Source organism: Mustela putorius, unplaced genomic scaffold (assembly GCF_011764305.1).
Source record: "Mustela putorius furo isolate JIRA1106 unplaced genomic scaffold, ASM1176430v1.1 tig00000460_pilon_pilon_pilon, whole genome shotgun sequence".
In the NCBI taxonomy this organism is placed as follows: Eukaryota; Metazoa; Chordata; class Mammalia; order Carnivora; family Mustelidae; genus Mustela; species Mustela putorius.
The window spans coordinates 1045247-1053375 of NW_025421389.1; the positions used below are offsets into that span (position 1 = coordinate 1045247).

The following is an 8129-nucleotide window of genomic DNA, read 5'->3' on the forward strand; positions in this document are numbered from 1 at the left end:
ATTTTTCTTTTCTTTCTTTTTTTTTTTTTTAAGATTTTATTTGACAGACAGAGATCACAAGTAGACAGAGCAGCAGGCGGTGGGGGCTGGGGGGAGCAGGCTCCCTACTGAGCAGAGAACCTGATGCAGGGCTTGATCCCAGGACCCGGAGATCATGACCTGAGCCAAAGGCAGAAGCTTAACCCACTGAGCCACCAGGTTCCCCCTAGAGATTTCATAGTGAAATTGTTTCTGTCAAATTAAGATGATGGCAAAGAACCCTCTACTTACCTCCAATGGCCTATCTCACTCTCTACATGCCCTGCCACTGCCCTCACAAGTACTTCTGTTACCCACAGTTTTTCACCAAATTAGGCCAGTGTTCAGAGCACTGGCTCCTCATCTCACTTAGGGCTATGCCAAAGGCATAAAATTTGGTGCAAACGCTTGAGCCTTAATGCTTTAAGGTATAGACCTTTTAGCCAATGTTGTAGCCCTTACTATGGAGCCAAAGGGAAAAACAGTGATTACTGAACAGAGCTGGAAAATCCCAAAGTAACAAGAAATGTTGTGACTGTCACAAAGACAATTGACTTAAAAGATAAATATAAAAATAGTCGTGCTAAACTTGTTCTTTAAGATGTTGCCAATAACAATTTTGAAGAGACTGGGGATCGCACCACTACCACTACTGTCCTGACACACTCCACTGCCAAGGAAGGCTTTGAGAAGATTAAAGGTGCTAATCCTGTGGAAATCAGGAGACCTGTGACGTTAGCTGTTGATCCTGGAACTGCTGAACTTAAGAAGCAGCCTTCATTGACAATCCCTGAAGAAATTGCTCAGGGTGCTATGATTTTATAAATGGAGACAAATTGGCAACACCATTTCTGATGCAATGAAAAAGTTTGGAAGAAAGGGTGTCATCTCAGTAAAGGATAGAAAAAACACAAATGATTGTGTTTAGAATAATAGAAATATTATATAGAATAATAGAAATTACTGAAGGCATGAAATTTGATCAAGGTTATATTTCTCTACACTTTACTAATACATCAAAAGGTCAGCAATGTGAATTTCAAGATGCCTGTATTCTATTCAGTGAAAAGAAAATCTCTAGTGTTCAGTCCATCATACCTGCTCTTAAAATTGCCAATGTTTCCTGTAAGTCCTTGGTCATAATTGCTGAAGATGTTAATGGGGAAGCTCTGAATACACTTGTTTTGAGTAGGCTAAAAGTTGGTCTTCAGGTTATTGCAGTCAAAGCTCCAGGTTTTGGTGACAATAGAAAGAAGCAGCTTAAAGACATGAGTATTGCTCCTGGCAGTGCAGTGTTTGCAGAAGACCTGACCTCACAACTTAGATAAAGTTGGAGAGGTCTTTGTGACCAATGATGATGCCATGCTCTTAAAATGAAAAGGTGAGAAGGCTCAAACTGAAAAATGTATTCCAGGAAATCATTGAGCAATTAGATATCATAACTAGAAAATATGAAAAGGAAAAGCTGAATGAATATCTGGAAAAACTCGGATTAGTTTTGTTGAAGTCTGGTGGAACAGTGATGATCAAGTGAATGAAAGACAGAGTTACAGATACCCTCAAGGGTATACGAGCTGCTGTTGAAAAAGCATTGCTCTGGGAGGGGGTTGTGCCCTGCTTCACTGTATTCTCACCTTGGGTTCAATAACTCCAGCTAATGAAGATCAAAAACCAGTGTAGAAATTAAGAGAACACTCAAAATTCTTGCAATGACCATTGCTAAGAATGCAGGCGTTGAAGGATCACTGATAGTTGAGAAAATTATGGAGAGCTCCTCAGAAGTTGGTTATGACACTATGCTTGGAGACTTTGTGAATATGGTGGGAAAAGGAACCATTGATCCAAATAAGGTTGTAAGAATTGCTTTCTTGGATGCTGCTGGACTGGCCTCTCTGTCCAGTCACTGAAGCTATAGTCACTGAAATTCCTGAAAAAGAGAAAGACCCAGGAATGGGCAGAATGGGTGGAATGGAAGGTTGTATGGGAAGTGGAATGTTCTGCTTCTCAGAATAGTGCTTTACCTTTATTATGTTTTTTAATAAAGATTGTATTTATTTATTTGAGAGAGAGGCATAATTGCAAGAGAGAGCATGAGTGGGGAGGAGAGGGAGAAGCAGGCTTCCCACTGAGCAGGGAGCCTGTCTTAGGCTTGATCCCAGGACCCTGAGATCATGACCTGAGCCAAAGGCAGATGCTTAACAGATTGAGCCACTCAGGTGTCCCAGTGCTTGAGAGGTGCCCCAGTGCTGAACTGTGAGAGGAAGCTCACGACACTCCTCCTCAATGATAACTTCTGAGAAGCCAGTTGAAGGAAATGACTGAAGAAAAACCTGGCTGTTATTTAAGAAAAATCATCCTAACCATCAGTTACTGGTTTGAGTTGACATCATATAATGGTTTACCACTGTCATTGTTCATACTGATAGGGCAAAACTGTACTCTAAGATGGCTGACCAAACCAACAAAGGAATTGCAGTCCCTGTCTCAAAGCCCTTCCCTGTTTCCCAGGTACACCAAAAGTACCAAGTATGTGGAAGTAGAAGGGTATAAATCCCCCTCCTTTTTTTTTTTAATATTTTATTTATTTATTTTGACAGGCAGAGATCACAAGTAGGCAGAGAGACAGGCAGATAGAAAGGGGAAAGCAGGCTTGAGCAGAGAGCCCAATGTGGGGATCCATCCCAGGACCCTGAGATCATGACCTGAGCCGAAAGCGGAGACTTTAACCCACTGAGCTACCCAGGTGCCCCTAAATCCCCCTCCCTGCTTGTGCTCGGGGCTAAGACCTTTGGAGAGCAACCTCCTCTGAGTCCACTGGTGTTAAATAAACCTCCGATCCTCCAAAGTCTCTGAGTGCCACTTGGTTCTTCCAGGATCCAGTCCAGGTTTGGCAACAACCCCTAAGGAAAATTTATTTCATATTTTTGAATAAAAAGAAATTTTCACATTCCTGATAACTGAGTGCAAGAGCCATGTACCAATGTACTGCTTTCAACTTAAATCACTGAGGCACTTTTACTACGATTCTGTTAAATTCAGGATTTTAGTGCTTACCATAACCAGATGAAAAGTAAAGAAGTCTTTCTGTGGGGAGTATGAATAATTGTATACAAAGTAGAGAAATATCCAATTATGTGACAACCTTTGTATAATAAAAAGTTGCTTTAAGTATTAAAAAAAAGTGATGAAGAAAAACATTCCTGATAAAGATTTTAAGAAGGAAATTGGGGAATTCCTAGGTGAAAAATACAAATGTGCTTTGAATTCATTCTCTGCCATTTAATGACTTTGAAATCTTGGAATAATTTCTTAACTTTGAATTTCAGTTTTCTCATCTATTAAATAGTTATAATAAAATCCTCTACAAAAGATGTTTGTGAGAAATAACCAATATGAGTCCACTCTGGTCTGAAAACGTGATGATCATTTTTCTCCATGCCTCAGATGTCCTGTGAGTCTAACCTTCAACACTGAGAAGTGCTGAAACCTAAAACTTATTTGAAAATTCTGTTGGCTACTACTGATATACTCAATCGACCGTAGTTCTGATTTAGCATGATAATTCCTTTGCTCTTGGGCGGGTCCTTCTAAAACCGTTAGATTCAAGTAATAGCCTATGTGAATGTTTTGCATGTCACATACAAATAGTCACATCACACATCTTGTTTAACTTTAGCATCCCTGTATTAAGAGATGTCACAATACACCTACTTTGCTCTAGGAACTGGTGTTGTGACAGCTGAGATACATAAATTCTACAGCAGAGTGAAGAGCTTATGGTACTCATTTGCATGTCAATACCCAAATTTTGCTTCTTCCTCGTTTTTATTGACAATGATTGTGTCTAGCTAATGGCAACAACCTGAAAAACTTGCACATCTTAATGAGTTCTCTAAATGCTTTGTTAGAGTTACAGATTAAAATAAAATTTTAATCATGTATCTGCCTAAATGGTATAATAATAATGATGATGATTAAGGATCCTAGCTTGCTTTTTGTCCTACAAAAAGAGTTTGACATCCATAGGAGGGGGTTAAAAAAAAAAAAGATAGAGAAAGAGACAACTTCTTTAATTTCTTTATTGGCAGTTTTTATTGAAATCTTAGAGTGTTAGGAAACCTGGAAATCTGCCAACTTTCTTTATAGTCAGTATGGTTTAAATTTTATATTGTACATGTGCAAGTTTGTCTTGACAAAATCACATCTTTATAAAACTTCACCTATGAACAGTGCTTTGTTTATCAGATGTGTTAATGTCAAAATTATAGAACTGTGCTATAGGTAAATAATGAGTGAATCCAAGAATACTAGGTGGACAACTCTATAATCTGATACCTGTTCCCAGCATGTCATTATTTAATACTTCACTGACCATAGATTTGGCACCTTCTCCCCTATTTCTTAGTTTCTGCCCTGCATACTGCAGTAAAATGATCTTCCCTCCTTGCCTATGTTAAAGATCATTGTATAAGGTAATGAATTGATGCATGCTTTAAATTTTGTCACATAAGACATGCTAAATTTAGTTAGTATCTTAAAGTCAAAATAGATACTCACTGTAATTGTATAATAAGATAGCAAATTTAATGCAAAATTAACTGTACACATAGTAATTTTAAATGTAAAGATAAACTTACAAATAATTTTAAAAACTCAGTGAGGAATCCTCAAAGTTAACAAAAATAAAATTTAAAGATCAAGTTAAAAAGTATCTTTTCTAATTGGGCTGGTTAAATTATATTAATAGCTGCCAAACAATTTGACAAGAAAGAGGAGGGGGGAAGAGTACCCCAGTAATGTTCTCAAGGAATTATCAGTCATATTTTTATTAAAGGATATTGCTATTAAACTTTTGTCTGTTTTGCCCTGAAAACAGAACAATGGTTGCAAAGTACATCTCCATTCTAAGGAGAGGGGCTATATTATTTTTGTAGTTTTTCAAAGCAAAATTAAAAAAAAATGAGTTTTGAGATTCTTAAGCCAACATCTCAACATCCAACTTTAGTATGCAAGGTGAAATTAAACAGACCTTCTCCACCCCCACTGACAAGCCCTAGAGTGAGGCATAAAGAGATGTCTTCACTCCCCTTAATCGGGATTGGCAAATGTATTTATATAACTGGGGCCCAAGGGTTCAAGCCACCTGGCTCCATGGGTCCGAAACAGACTAGGATGAGCCACTGATGGCTGATAAAATCCACAGGCAGAGAGACAAGTCATGGTAAAATCAGAAAGGGACTGATTTCAGTGAAGCCAATACCAGGGAGACAGTGGACTAACATCTCAAATACTGTCTCCAAAGTGTTAAAAATACTTCTGGTTTATATAAGGAAAGTGTGCAATAAAGGTGTGTGCGTACTGGCAGGTAGGCAGTAAAAGTCAAGTAGATAATTTTCTTAGGGTCAGTCATACAGGGTCTTACTGGCATCAGCGTAGTCGCTATTGAATGAGGGGATAGTTTCTCTTTCCATCACAGGATATTTTACCCTCTGGATCTTCTGCCAGTTAAAAATAGCTGAAAGAAGAACTCAGAAAGTACATACTGAGGTCCAAATGGAGGTAGCTGAAGTCCTCTTTCATTTACTGAAGTTTTGAAAATGGAAATCATGTACTCCCACACAATTTATTATATGCCTAATCACATTATATACCTTTCAGCTATATTCACTAACACGATTTTATTACTCCACTTTTTCAAACTAACATAACTACTTCAAGTTTCTCAGAAAGATAAAAAGTTGCCAATATCTCTACTGTTTATTATAGATAACAGTAGATATCCCACCATCACAGTGACTCTCTCCTTAATCAAAGACGCATGCAGATCCTCTTAGCCCTCTGCCTGCCAGGCCGACTTTGGGCTCTGTCCTTGGCCCTTTGGTCCAGTTTTAGCAAGAATCTTGTTGAGTCATTTAGCGAAAAACCCCTTACCCTGGGTATCTGATCTCCTCTGTATCTGATCAAGTTCCTCATCCCCCACATAGAATATCTTATCACTCTGGCCTGCCGTCATCAAGAATCCCATCAAGTCGGTTTAGCCAGAATCTTCCATACCCCTGATATTTCCTCTTGGTAATTTTTCATCCACAGACCTCCACTCTGATCCTTGCCTATAAACCCCCACTTTTTCTTGCCATGTGCAAATTCTAATCTGTCTCCCCTGCTGTAAAAACCTCACCATAATAATCTTTCTTTAATAAAGTTTCCTTTATCATCTTTAACAAGTATCATGAAAAGTTTACTATAACACCTTATTTTAAGAGCAAACTTCAATCTATATACTATAGATAACATTAAGTGACTGTTTATCGATAAGCATCTTAGAAAATCTTTTCTCAAAATCCTCGTCTTGCTGTGTCTACCAACCGTAAACTATTCTCTCATGATCCTTCCGTGGTTCTAACCAAGACTTTATATTGGAAGATCCACCTTACAGTAAAATCCAAAACAATATAAATATTCAAAAATTTCCCAACCTTCTCCAAGACACTAAAGATCTATCAAGGTAGTCCTCTCCCTTACTGCACTGAAAAAACAAAATAAAACAAAACAAAAAACAAAAAACAAAAAAACCTCATCTTCACATTACTGACAAATTGTTCAGGGTGAGATTTTATGGGATCCAACATTTGACACTCTTAGTTCCCACAAAAATCAAGTTGAAATCTTCATACAGCTATGACCCAAGGTCCTATCTTGGAAGCAACACACCCCTCTGAGTCCCTGGCACCTCCCACCAAGGGAACTCCACAGCTGTTCCAGCGTCATAACCTCATATTGGATCCAGGCTCTAATTTCCTTCTTCCTTCCTCCCTTTCTAATTATCATAAACATTTATTTCTATTATATGGGTGATCTTGACAAGCCATTGGGTTTTTGATGCAACATTGTGATAATCATTAGAGACCAAAAGCTTACTACAGTCTCACCCTTGACCCACCTTGGATAAAAGTAATAGACACAAACATCAAGCTACTGAATGCATCTGCTAACTTTGTTTTAGGGTTTTCTTTAAATTGATGCTTCCTCATCCTGTATGATCTTGGCTGCTTATTGAATATACACATATGTCACTATATATATATATATACTTACCTCCAATGAAATTTTGTTTCAATTTCTCAGACATTTCTATTCATTATTATAACATTTTAAGTCCTGAATCACTTCTTTAATGAAGAGATAACTAATGAAGAGATAACTTGCAAGCTGTGCTATCTGTGTTCTGTATATGTTTCTTAGAAACTCATTTAGATTACCTAGATTTACCTAGTAATGTTTGCTGATGGGTCATGAGTAAAGACTGAAATTGGAAAATATTACGCAGGAGTTACCCTAATGGATCTCACTTTACTCCTAAAATAATATCCTTTAACACAGACAAATCTTCCCAGATAATGAACTCATTGCATTCACTACAGATTAGACTCATCAGCCTGAGTTCAATTAAGAAAAAGAAACCACATAGTTATTGAAATGGGAAATAATGAAAATAATTCTTAAGCATTGAAGGAAGAGTAATGACAAAATGTGAAAAGACTTTAAGGACTTCCTAGCACTGAGCTAGAGTATACTCATGAAGAGGTAGACTTGGAAGTGGAACAGTACAAAACCAGGCCTCAACTCAGATTTGGCATGTGCACTGTAGCTTATTGTACTTCTGACCTAAGTAATTTCCACTGGCATATTAACAACTCCTTGTCCAAAACTCTTTCCTGATGAGTTAATAAATGCTGTTTCATACACATTGAAATATTTTTTCCTATTCTCAGCTCCACACTATTTTTGCAATTAGACACGGACAAATATTGGAAGTAACTCACATAATAATTAATAAGACGTTTGCTTGATTTTTTCTAAATTCCTACTAAATTTCCTAAAAACCTTGTGTTCATTAAGAAATATCAATGAAAGAGAGCTCTTAAATCCTGAAGGAAAGGATCCTATCAAATGGTAACAATTAGTACAACAGTGATATTCCAAGGAACTGATCTTTGAATCCCTATATCTCAACTAAAAAGAATATAAATTATCCTCCTCACAAACGGCCAGAAGTTCACCCCTACCAGAAATCTCAAATGAGGATTATTAGGAACCTTCCAGCAGCATAT

At 37.5% G+C, this 8129-nt stretch overlaps 1 pseudogene; it reads left to right on the forward strand.

Moving 5' to 3' along the window:
• Nucleotides 1-247: 247 nt before the first annotated feature.
• On the forward strand, nt 248-2031 carry LOC101670920 (annotated as a pseudogene).
• Nucleotides 2032-8129: the final 6098 nt, after the last annotated feature.